A 13,077-nucleotide genomic window follows, 5' to 3' on the forward strand; every position below is an offset into this window, starting at 1 on the left:
TTTCTCCATTGTATGGAAAGCTTTTTACATGGCCCACCTCATTAGTAAGGGTATCTCATCCAGGGACAAGGAGGTCATAACATCCCTGTATTCTTCCTTTATAAGAGCAATTATTGAGCGCAACACCCCTTTTGGCATGTGCCTCAGCAAAACACCATGCCAAAAGAAGACTACAACCATTTCTGACAAAAAAAGGTCAAAGGACTGAGTTCACTTAGTTATCCAAACAGACTAAAAAGCTTCTTGCTTTCCTCTGTCTCTCACTGGCCACTATAAATTTCATCACTGGCTTGCTTTCCAGGCTAAGAAAGATCCTGCCTTAAGAGACTTTCTCCACCTCAGAAATACTGGTTATATTTAAAACACTCACTACAAAGAACACAGCCTTCACTGCAACATAAACAAGCCACTTTGTATGGACAGGTTCTTGACACAAAAACTTTCAACTTCTGTAAAAAGCTCCTCTCATTATCAAACAATGTAGTTCAACAAGACTACAACTGGATGGATAGCCATGAATGTACTCCTTAAGTAAGTAGAATAGCCTTCATCAAACCGGAAGGAAAATCAATATACTAAACTTCCCCAGCTGGATGGCTAAGATCTAATATCGGTTACTCAAGTCTACTTGTCTAAGAAGAGGGGCCTATTTAACTAAGAATTCCATTTGCAAAAATATATTCAGTATACATATTAAATCTCTCTCTCTTATGCACACACACACACACACACACACACACACACACACACACACACACACACACACACACACACACACACAAAAGGAGCCCCTTCTTGTAAAATAGGCAACCTCAGTAATCACATGACACAGACTCACTGATTGAAATTGTCTGGAAGTCAAAATATCTGAAAAAAAAATCATAGTAGAAATGGATTCATCCATGCAATTTCCCACCACCAAAAGGACCATCAATAAATCAACAAACAACTGCTCAGCAAAAAAAAAAAAATCATAGTAGAAATGGATTCATCCATGCAATTTCCCACCACCAAAAGGACCATCAATAAATCAACAAACAACTGCTCAGCAAAAATTAAATCAATAAGAAATCTATAAACTCTCTAAGATCATACTACATACTGGAGAAAACATATAACTTCCCTCCAATCTAAAGCCATTTGACATTCAGATATTTTAATTTGTGAAGAAGTTATTTACAGACTGACTGTTTACTAAGCTGTAATGCTGACCATCGCTTTTGAGAAAAACAAATTTCCACACTTTGTCAATAGCTCAAAGTGAAGAAAGGATTACTTTTTTTAAATTTATTATGTATTTATTTAATTTTGGAAAACATCTTTAAAACTGTTAAATTGATCACACACCCAGAAACACAGAAAAGTTATTGTGATAAATAAGCCACAGACTGCTGCAAGAAATCAGTCACAGCACACTATGCTTACGTCCGAACCAATGAAGCGTACCTGTCAATTCCAAAATAATTAAAGTAGCGTAATAAGAAAGTTATTTGCAAGGTTACATGGCAGTTTATATTGGAAATAAGTGGAGATATTAAAAACGCCCTGTATCTCATAATTATGCTGAAAAGTCTTCCAAGGTAAATGCAACCTTCTGATATAGCATGGAACCATACCTCTCAACCTTAGAGCAAGAATTCTGGACAAAGCGAAAAATAAAATTGGGGCACAGGCCCAAAAATAGTTATGCATCACAGACACCATTGAAACAAGTGTAGCTGCAAATATTATACATCATGTAGAATGTTTCTATCCCATTATTGTCAGTTAAACATTATATGGCTCATTCAATCCTGCCTTCTTTTGCAACAAAGAAAACCATACTTTGAAATGACAAATCCATTAAAAATAATAAAACACATTGGCTCCACATCCTGCAACTTCCTACCTGCAAACAACCACAGAGCTTTCACTGAAATTAGGGCTGCTTATTTCCCCTGAATGACAGCTGTCCCTAATTAAGTCTAATGGTATATAATCTACCAGGATCTGGACTACCTGAAATAAATTAAATTATGGCCTGTAAATTGCAAGTGCACTTTGTTTAATTAAACTACATTTCAAAGCCCACTTGCTGTATTTTTTCAGTAACATCACAATATCCATTTCCAGGTCACTTTACAAGACATTGGCAGTGGTAGACTTAGCATCCTCCAGATCCCTACAGGACCACACTCATACTGCTAACATTGCCCATTAAATGTAAATATCCATCCACTGTAAATGGCAAGAAGCTATGTCTTAAAAAATCTATTTTTGGCATTCCTAGTACCCAAGTATCAGGTTTTGAAACAAAGAAACATATTCTCCACAGTTTGTAAGTCTCTGGCTTTAATAATCATCTACTATTGCAGTACTCCCCAACACAAACACACACATACACACTAAAACCCCCAACATTTAAAAAATAACACTGTGCCCACCTGATTTGCCAGTATTAATGATCCACCAAAGATATGCATACTGTTGTCCAATCTACCACTGCTTAGAAACCACCAATGACAAGACAGTACTGGGTGATTTTTTTGTTTGTCAAAAAAAACAATAAACTTTATATGCTACAGTCCCACATTAGTCAATCCATTACTGACCCATTAACCCTAGGCTGCTGTCTCATTCTTAATCCCTGGGACTGCATTACCTTGGATGACTACTTTTATTTCCTAAGCAAAAGACACAAATTGGATGATGAGGCAAAAATCCAGACATTCTTCGAAAATCCATACAGTTGAGAGGTATGATTTCATATTCAATACAACACTCTCCCTGTCAGAAAAGCTGCAATTTAATGAAAGTGTACTTTTAATGTAGGATGCATTTGTGAGCTAACTTTTTTGTATGTTAGCCTCTTTGTGCATGTGTCTCTCTCTCTGTCTCTCTGTCATGCACAGATAAACACACACACACACACACACACACACACACACACACACACACACACACACACACACACACACACACACTTCTATTTTCATGCACACAAACATTCTGCTTTCATGCATGCATTCACTCACACCATACTCACCTATTAACACAGGTTAAGTGCTGTCTCTTTAAAAGGCAATGGCAGCAAATCCATAGACGAGTCCCTCTTCAGCAAGAACACACACATTGATTCTTTGGCACGAAATAATGGTGAGAACACACAGACCCTTCTTTGGTGGAAAAAAATCGAAACTAGAAGGATACTTTGGTGCATGTGCACATTGATGTTAGAGTTACAGGTCACGGCCGTAAAAAAAATAAAAACAACAAAAAAGTGTTTTGGGGCATGCGTACATTGATGTTGGAGTTAGAGGTAGAGGGCCGCATGGCAGAGCTCTGAGGACCGCATGAGGCCCGCGGGCCGCGGGTTGGACACATCTAGTTTAGACCATTGCTGGATGAAAATGTTGTTTAACAAAACTCTGCCGTGCAACTCAGAGCAACTAGAACCACATGGCTTCTAAGACCTGGCAGCCCTCAGACCCCCAGCTAAATGATGTTATTTTTTCCACACTTATCAGAGTGCTGCCTTGACTAGTTAGCATGTGTCAAATGAATGAATGTTGGGAAAAAAATGAAAATTAAGACAAACTGCTAGTAAATGAAGAAGATTAATCTAAATGTTGCATATAGGCCAGAACTGGGGGAGGGCAGGGAGGCACTAGGTGATGTGCATGGGGGTAATGGACATTGGGAGGTGCCATGGAGCTCTTCATCTAGGAAGCCAGTTCACTCAAGGCTGACCTTGGGTCTGGGTAGTATATAAGACAGATGCAATAAAAACATGAGTATTCACAAACTTGTATTAGATCATATGATATACTTCAGGATATGAACAAAGACTACATTAAAATATACTGATAAAAAATAGTCTACCTTACCCATCTATTACACTGTCAGATTTCTGCAATGATCTTTTCTTCACCACACAGCTAAGCACTCACACTTCCTGTTACCCTTCTGGTCGGCAAAGATTGAATGGTTGAGCTTGCCTATGGTTCAGCTTGCTGACAATCAAGGTTCCTTCATAGGAAATCACTGCTGGTGAGTTGTACTAGATGCAAATCCCTTTCTGGGGGAATTTCCCCCTTTTCATGTTGGTGCAACCATGAAGTTGGTATACATGTATATTTTTCTCTCTCTCTCTCTCTCTCTGTATATATATATATATATATATATATATATATATATATATATATATATATATTTATTTTATTTATTCAACAAATGTTAAATAAATAAAATAAAAAAAATATATATATATATATATATATATATATATATATATATATATATATATATATATATATATAGATGTGTGAGGGCTTGCTCCTTGCAGAAACACCTTAAAAAGTGTTTTTCTGCAGGATTTTTTTTAAAGAATGCAGGTCAAATCCTCGGTGCATTTGCTTTTGTCCACTCATATTGGATACCCTGCTTTCTTATGGCCTAGTTGCAACACAAAGACAAACCAAACAATTGTGCATACTGAAAGCATTCATGCATTCATTTAGTGCAAGATGGCATTTTAGCAATCATCTGGAAAAATACTGTAATTTTCTTGAGTTCTAAACTTCTATAAAAATATACAGTAACGTCTCACTTAACCAGCACCAATGGGGATTGGTAGATGTCGGTTAAGTGTATGTCCCAGTTGCATGAGATATGCTTTGCAATCTTTGATTGGCTCATATACTACCATATGAGCCAATCAAAAATCGTAAAGCAGAGCCTCTTCTGTTCAATATGGTAAATAATACCAGATATTAGAGTACACATTTCTTATTGTTAAGCAGATGGATGTTGATGCATGTAGGAGTATAAAGTTTTACACATTCAGGTTCAGATTTAAACACTTAAGGAAATCTTAAAAAAAATGCAGCTGCAGCACATAGGAAGGAGTTACTGCATTACACGAGTGAGGAAAATAGAACATGTATTTTTATTGTGCTTTTTATATCAACAGCAAGAAGCTTGCACAGAAAGCTAAATTAGAGGAATATTTTACAAATGTCCATGAGTTCCGTTCATTGTATTTTGAGTTTGTCCAGAATTCATGAACAAAGAAATACAGCTATATGCAGCAATGAGCCCATCATGTTTGAATCCTTGATGTTATAACATAATTGGGGTGATATTTCAGTAAGTTTAGGCAGGGTAGTTGTACTCACATAAAAATACTGATGTTTTATTTAAAAAAATGAGTAAATTCACGGACATTCTTTAAAAGTATGAACAAATGACTAACTTATAGGCCATCTAGGGCAGTAGCAATACAGTAAAATATCTCTTCTTTCAGTGCAGTACATGCAAATTCGTAAATTAACCATAGTGCAATACTTTAAGGTCCATAGTGCAATACTCTAATGTTCACAGTGCAATACTCAAATGTCTCTTTCTGTGCAAGGATCAATGCAGTGTCTTAACCAAGTACCTGTGCAATAGTAAAGTCTCATACAAGTAAGTGTTGAGTTCGAAAAGAGTTAAAATGTGTTTATAATTATGTGCAATATTAGTCTGTCTATCTGCATGCCTGTGATGTAATAGCTAGGGGTTACATGTGTAAATGTCTGTGAAAATAGTCTGTATGTTGCCTGCACATTGAGTCTGGAGACACGGAATTTCATTCAGTTTTTGCACTTGTGTGATTTCTGAATGACAGTAAAGTTTACTTTGACTTTGACTTTGAAATGAGAGTTGTGGTTACTGTCAGCATAAACAATTATCTGACAGTTGGTTTAGTGGATTCGGTAGTTGTTAATGAGTTGCTTTCTGTGGTCCAGTGATGCAAGGTTTGATTCCCTAAGCCTCCATTGCTTGTGTGACTCTAAGCAAGTCACTTAACCAGAAGTCGCTCCCAGGCTGAGTGTGAAAAAGGTTCATGGAGATGGAGATCAGTGCTCTACCATGGAAAACAAATAAGTAAAAGTAAATTATTTTGCTAATCATATTTCTCAGTTGCCCTGACTTTTGTGGAATATCCCCAATAGGTTCATACGTTCATAGGTGTTTATAAGACCAGTGATGACAAGGGCCTTTTTAAGACTAGCCTTGCATCCCAAAACTCTGACAAGTTCTGATATCCTTGACAAATGTAAGCAGTGGCTTGGGAGATGAAACATTTACAAGCAAGGCCTAGCAGATGAACCATTTACAGGCTTCCTTTATCCATTAGAGACATAGATGCCAAATGAGGGATGAATTTCTTGTTCCCCATCCAATTGTCCAAGTTAGGGAGGAAATCTGCTTCACATGGATGGAGAGTCTGTTCCAGAAAAGGGATAGTCTCTGGGATACATAATTGTTTCTCCAGCAGGTCCTATTTATATCACAGACAAGGTTTTAGTCTTTAGAATGGGTAATTCTGATGCTGTTCATTTTGCAGCTATACAGGAGGTCCATCAGGTTGGAGCAAACAATGAGTCTACTTCAAAACATTGAAATTTCATAATGTTGAAATTCAAAACATTGAGACCAAAACATCAAAATCCCAAAACACTGAAAACCAAAAACAATGAAAACTCAGAATATTGAAAGTGTGCTTCATAACATTGAAAACTACAACGCACATATAAATAACATCCCCTTCACCTATAACAACACCTAAGTAACAAACACACTTTCTACTACATTTCTGCATGGGGAAAGCCTCCCTGCACCCCCAATTTGTGGGCCTCTGCCCACCATACCCCCTGTAAATTAAATATACCAACTCCAAGATCACACCACAGTGGAAAAAAACTTAATTTCCTAACCTCGCTGTATCGCGATCGCCATATACTGAGGTTAGGAAATTAACTTTTTTCCACTGTAGTGCGATCTTGAATTTGGTATATTTAATTTAGGGGGATTTGGGGGCAGAACCCCCCACATGGGGGTGCAGGGTGGCTTGCCCTCCTGCAAAAATGTAGTAGAAAGTGTGTTTGTTAGTTAGGTGTTGTTATAGGTGGAGGGGATCTTATTTACATGCGTGATGTAGTTTTCAATGTCATGAAGCTAAGTTTTAATGTTCTGAAGTTTCATTGTTTTGGGTTTTCAGTGTTTTGAATTTTCAATGTTATGGTCTCAGTGCTATAAATTTCAATGTTATGAGATTTCAATGTTTTGAAGTAGACCTCTGACAATATCTTGTATGCCAGGCATAGATCTCCCTTCAAAATCTATAGGAAACAGAATATGAGAATAGGGCCTTGTAGTACTCTGCATAGGACATGTTACTTATGCCCTGTATTCTTTTAGTGAGGAATCTCTATGCATGTTCCAATTGCTGGATATGCCTGGTTAGGTACATACCAAAGGGAGCATTGTACTCAATGATACATTTGATGAATGCCAAATACAGCGGAACAATGACTTTCTTGGACCTAGATGTCATAACTTTGTTTATAAGTGCATAACAGAAAGATTTCCGCACTAATGTAAACATGTGATGGTCAAAGGCTAGATTACAGTCTATATGTGTCCCCAAGTTCCTGATGAATGGATCAACTCCTAGGGGTGTGTTGTCAGTATGATAGTTACCAGAAAACTTATCAAAGGACACTATTTTGCATGTCTTAGCATTTAGTTTTAGTCCATGGCTCTGACACCAGTTATTCATCTATGTCAGCCCTTCATGGAGAACATTAGTTTTAGTGAGGAATTCTATAATCATGCCTAATTTGCAATCATCTGTAAATTTAGTAAGCCAGAAGCCATTGACATTGGCCTTGACTTCAGAGAAGTATATGCTAAAAAGGTGTGGTTCCAGGACCAATTCTTCCAGGACTCTGCTTGTGTCTGGCTTCTTTGTAGAACTGGATTCTCCATTTCTAACCTCCAGGGTCATGTCTGTGAGACAGCTGGCTATTCACCAGGTGACATAAGGATGTGTACGTAACCTCCTGAGTTTGTCAACAATGCCTGAGTGGGGTGTTGTGTCAAATCCCTTGCCCAGGTCAAGGTAGGCAGTGTGAGCCATATTGCACTCATCCGTTGCTTCACTGACCTTCTCAAAGAAGTCCAGCAGGTTCAGTAGGCATGAGCTGCCCTTGACAAAAACAGACAGGGTTGGGTCCAGTGTCTGGAGGTTTCATATGTCATTATTGATTATTTCCATGATAATTCTTTCCATGGGTTTGCATATAAGACTAGTGAGACCTATGGGTCTGTGGCTTCTAAGTTCTGTAGATGGATCACCTTTGTGCAGAGGTATGACTGTTGCTATTCTCCATTCATCAGGCACAAAGCTTATTTGGAGGCTAAAATTTAAATAGCAATTCCAGAGGGCCTAATAGGTCATGTTTCATTCTATTTAGATGTCATCCTGGAATATTATATGGGCCCATTGATGTAGTGTCCTTGGTCTTGGATAGAGCACTAAGGACCTGATAGCAAGGGGAGTCATTTGATGGTATTTCCTAATGGAAGGTTGAGGGGGAGAGAGGGGTAATGTTGGGACTAAATTTGTAGCTCAGCTATATCTTCTGGTTCAGAATAAGTGGCTTAATTAAAAATAAGGTCTCCACTCATCTGTGTATTGCTTTTGAGGTTGTGGACATAGCTAAAGAATGCCTTGTGATTGTCCTTGACCTGGGAGGCCAAATTTACCTCAAATTTGGTTTTGTTAGACTTTATTTGTCCTCTGAGTAGTTTGGTTACTTTTATGAGAAGGCTTTTATTCTGCTGGCTTTTGTCCTTTGCCTTATAAAAGGCACCATTACTGTAGTAGCGAGCCTATCACAATAGAAATCCAAGCTACTGCAAAAGTTTTCAGGCCGGACTACTTTGTACTGCTAAATGCTGAATTTACAATGGTGGATGGGAGATCGTAGGTTTACCCCGGGTATCACTTCTGTGTCACTGTTAGACAGAGGCACAGCATACTAACCTCGAAAAAGGGCATAGCAAAATAAATTTCAAATGAGTGGCAAAAGCCAAACACATTCTGGCTAAGCTTATAAATGCCCTAGGGCAGATAGTCTAGTATGAACCTATGAACCTATGAACCTATGAACACTAATGTAGGCTATTTAACCAGCATTCACATTTTTAAACACCCAATAACCCCTTATTGTATAAAATGATTTATACAATAATTGCGCATTATTATTCAAAAATGAGCCGTAAGCCGTGGTGGTGCAGCAGTAGCATTGTTGCCTCACAGCAAGAGGTTCTCCTGTTCGATTCTCAGTTGGATTGCCTTCTGTGTGAAAATATACCATAAGTTTGGTCTTGTTAGGGCTTAGAATGAGTTAATGGTTTGATTTGTTCTGTAGGGCAGTCTGAGACTTTACTTGGAGTTCCTTTAAGGGGGGGCAGAGCAAATAAGAGAAGCATCATCAACATATTTATTAATAGTGGCAGGTGAAGCTGCACTATAAAGATTAAGAGAAAAAAGAGAAGTGGAAGTGGATAGAGCCTAGAGCCTTATGAGATTTCGATGATGATGGGCAAAGGGGATGGTATTGTTATTCCATATGGTGGCTTGTTTATGGCTGGGAGAGTAGCTGTGGAACAATTGTAAGTTATTGTAGAGAGGAAAGAGAGGAAAAGTTTGTTCAGTATTTTTTGACAGTACAGTGTCAAAGCTTTTGACATATCGGAAAGGGAGGGTGGTAGAAGGTTGTGGTTATGTTTTTTGGTATTGTGAAACTTAATAGGAAACTTAATAGGCGGTGCTAGTACTATGTTTGGGACAGAAGCCAAAAATAGTAGTAAAAAATATTAGGAGGTGGTCATGGGTTTGTTAATGCATTTTTATTTCAAATTTTTGGCAAGTTTTAAGAGTGAAAAAGTATACCTAGAAGTATATACCTGAAAAGGTCTAGAGAGGAGGAGTGGCATGAGAGGAGTTCCCTTTGAGATTCAGTATACAGGGGTGTATAAGAGAGAGAGACAGAGTAGTTAATAAGAATAGATATAGTAATAAAGAGAAGATTAGCAAAAAGAATAGAAATTCACCAGGTAACTGATCACATGAATTTTTACATTTTTAGTTTAGTTAGTTTATTTTATTTGAATTAGTTTTTGGATCTAAGTTTAAGAGGGGGGGGATATGGGAGAAGTGTGGAAGTGTAAGGGAAAGGTGGGTGGAGGTGGTGAAGGGTGTAATGAAGGTAGTGAGGTGTGTGAGTGTATGTCAGTATAGGAGGTGTAGAGCAGTTAGTACTTGTGTTTGGCTGGACTGAGTGGATGGTTTTCCTGCTTGTTTTGAGATTGTTTTGGTGGTTTTATCTTTGAGGTTGTTTCTTTGTATTTGTTTGTTTTTTTTATTATTTTAATTGTTTTTTTTTAATTTGTTTTTTGCCTTTGTTGTTGGTTTGTTTTTTTTTGAGTCTTTGCGTTAGTTTTGCGCTACTGCTACTTTGTCTTGCTTAGGAGTATAGTCTCTGTTTTTTAGTTTAAAAGGAAAGGAGAGTTGTTTTGAATTTTGACTTGGAGAACAAAGGTCCTTGGATTAAATTTGATTGAAAATTGAGGCAATTGAAAGCAATTTTTCATGAAGAACCAACTGTAGGCTTAGCTGCAGGTAGGTAATAAAGTATTAAGGAATCAGGGGAAGAGAAACTGTTCCTTATTATGTATACATCAATATATACCCTGTATACATTTTCCGATAAGTTAGGTGGGGTTGTGGGCACTAAGAGAATCAAGGAAGCAACCTGTGCCATTGTTATAAATGGATTTATTTCTTAAGATCCAGTCAAGTACAGAATGCTTGTTTGTGAACTTATCTATGTGTGTAGGTTGAGAAATATTTTGGGTAAAGGCATAAAAGTTGATAAAGTTAGTAGGGGAGTTAGAGGAACAGGAAAACAAGTCAAGATTAAAATCACCAAGTATTATAGTGTCTTGAGAAAAATTGGAGGATGCCCATTTTAGGATGCTTTCAATGTGTGAAAGGTTATTAGTGGGTGGGAGATAGACAGCTATTAAGATAATGGACTTTTAGGGGTTGATATGTAGGAATGTTGGTAAGATTTCAGCTTTAGAAAATGTAGGTGGTCCTTGTACATTATGGCAATACCACCACCATGTTTGGATTGGATAATCTATCCTTTCTGATAAGACAATAGCCAGGAGGAAGTAGTTCCTCATCTTCTATATGTGGCTTGAGCCAGGTTTCAGTAATTATGGCTATGTCTGATGAGTATAGTGTAAGGACAGCATGGAATTCTTGAACTTTACTGAAGAGGCTTCTAAGATTAAAGTTTATTACAAGTAGGTCTGAGCTAGATGATTTGAGTGGTGTGATGAATTAGTTAGTATTAGTAGAGTTTGGAGGATGAGCTGGGTCAGTAGTAGTGGAGTGAGTGGGGCCTAAATTTGGGTGTATGTCAGATTGCAGTTTAATAAGGGTGAGACAGTGGAGTGTGAAATATTTCAGTTTGGAGAAAGGCTTGTGATGTTCATGAAAGGAACATGATTGGCTATGGGTATGATATTATTTGGGTGGGAAGTATAAAGAATTAAGATTATTAAGTAAATAAGGGAAGAGGTGTACTGTAACTCTGTTATCATAAAGGGTCAGGAATGTAGGCAGAGTTGGGGAGTGATGGAGCACAAGATGATAGGAGTGATAGGAGGTCAAGTAATAGGATAGAATTAGTAAGGGTATTAGGGTTGTCAGGGTGATGATTGGTTTGAGTAAGGCCATGGTAAAGGAAACCTCTTGAGCTAAGCATACTATGAGGGTGGGGTTTTAATAGGATGGGAGCTTGGTTAAAAAGCTTGAAGCTAAAATTAAGAGAGTAGAGATGGATGGAACATAAGAAGACTGAAAATATGTAAGTAGCAGTGTGTGGGACGATATAATATATTAGTTAGTGAAAGGAGAGAGATAACTGAGGAGGTAGGTACCGAAATGTGATTTGCTGATCAGGTGAATGAGGTCATGTGGGGAGTGGTAAGTAGCAGCATGTGGGAGGATATAATATATTAGATAGTGAAAGGAGGGAGATAACTAAGGAGGTAGGTACCAAAATGTGATTTGTTGGAAGGAGGGAGATAACTGAGGAGGTAGGTACCAAAATGTGATTTGTTGATCAGGTGTATGAGGTCATGTGGGTAGTGGTTTGGATACGTATAAATCAAAAGAAAGTGGGGGTGGGAGGGAATGGGGGTAGGCAAAGGAGCAAAGTGAGCCCAAGCACAGCAAGGGCGAATGGAGTGGGGCTACATCGGTCTTCAAACTGCAAATATAATGAAAAAAAAAACAATCAGTAAGTGTTCTATAAGATGGAGAAAAAAGGAGCTGGGAAGGTAAGTAATGGACCAATACCAAAACAGAAAATATCTGATATGGGGAAGTGTAGAGGCTGTATTACAGAAAAGAGATAATACACAGAGCTACAGGAGAAAAAAAAACAGGAAATGCAGGAGGTTAAGGGGAGTGGAGGCTATAGAACAGGGAGTCAAAAGGTGGGTAGACAATGTATACAAAAAAAATGATTAACGGCTGAAAAAATAGTTAGTGAAAAGATAGCAGCAGAAAAAAAAACAGGTGGGTGGACTGAGAGCCACTACCATGAGCAAGGCAGGCAAAAACAAAAAGAAAGAAAAAATATATAGGAAAAAAATGGGCTATGGGAGGGATGTTGTTTAGAGAGGAGTGGGTGGCTGACATCCCTAACACTGAACTATATCCCTCCAAGGTGGGGCCTTAATACAGAGTAAAATATCACTAATGCACTAATAACATCCAGGTGACCAAAAAGATAACACATACTTTTTGATAAATAGATTTTTGCCGCAAAGGACTCAAGGCACTGCTATACTTTAACAGAGAAGTCTGACGCCACAGGGAAAATTATTGGCAACAGGGGTGAGAGTTTTGGGGCTGTAAAAAAGAAACAAAGGAAAAGAAAAAGATGAGGACTAAGTGGGTAAAGCTGTTATACACAAACGACTGACAAACAGAGTTGAGGGATAAAAAAATAACCAGAGGAGTGAAAAGTAGGCAAATACAAATAATTTATTTAAGCTTGACAAGTGAGTATGCACCAAATGCTGTAGACAACAATGCTATCAAATAGTAATGAAATCAAATAGTAATGAAATATAGATTCATAGGTTCATAGGTAAGTGCTAGGCTATCTGCCCAAGGGCATT

Source organism: Protopterus annectens, chromosome 3.part0 (assembly GCF_019279795.1).
Source record: "Protopterus annectens isolate FY-2018-M chromosome 3.part0, PAN1.0, whole genome shotgun sequence".
Taxonomy (NCBI): Eukaryota; Metazoa; Chordata; order Ceratodontiformes; family Protopteridae; genus Protopterus; species Protopterus annectens.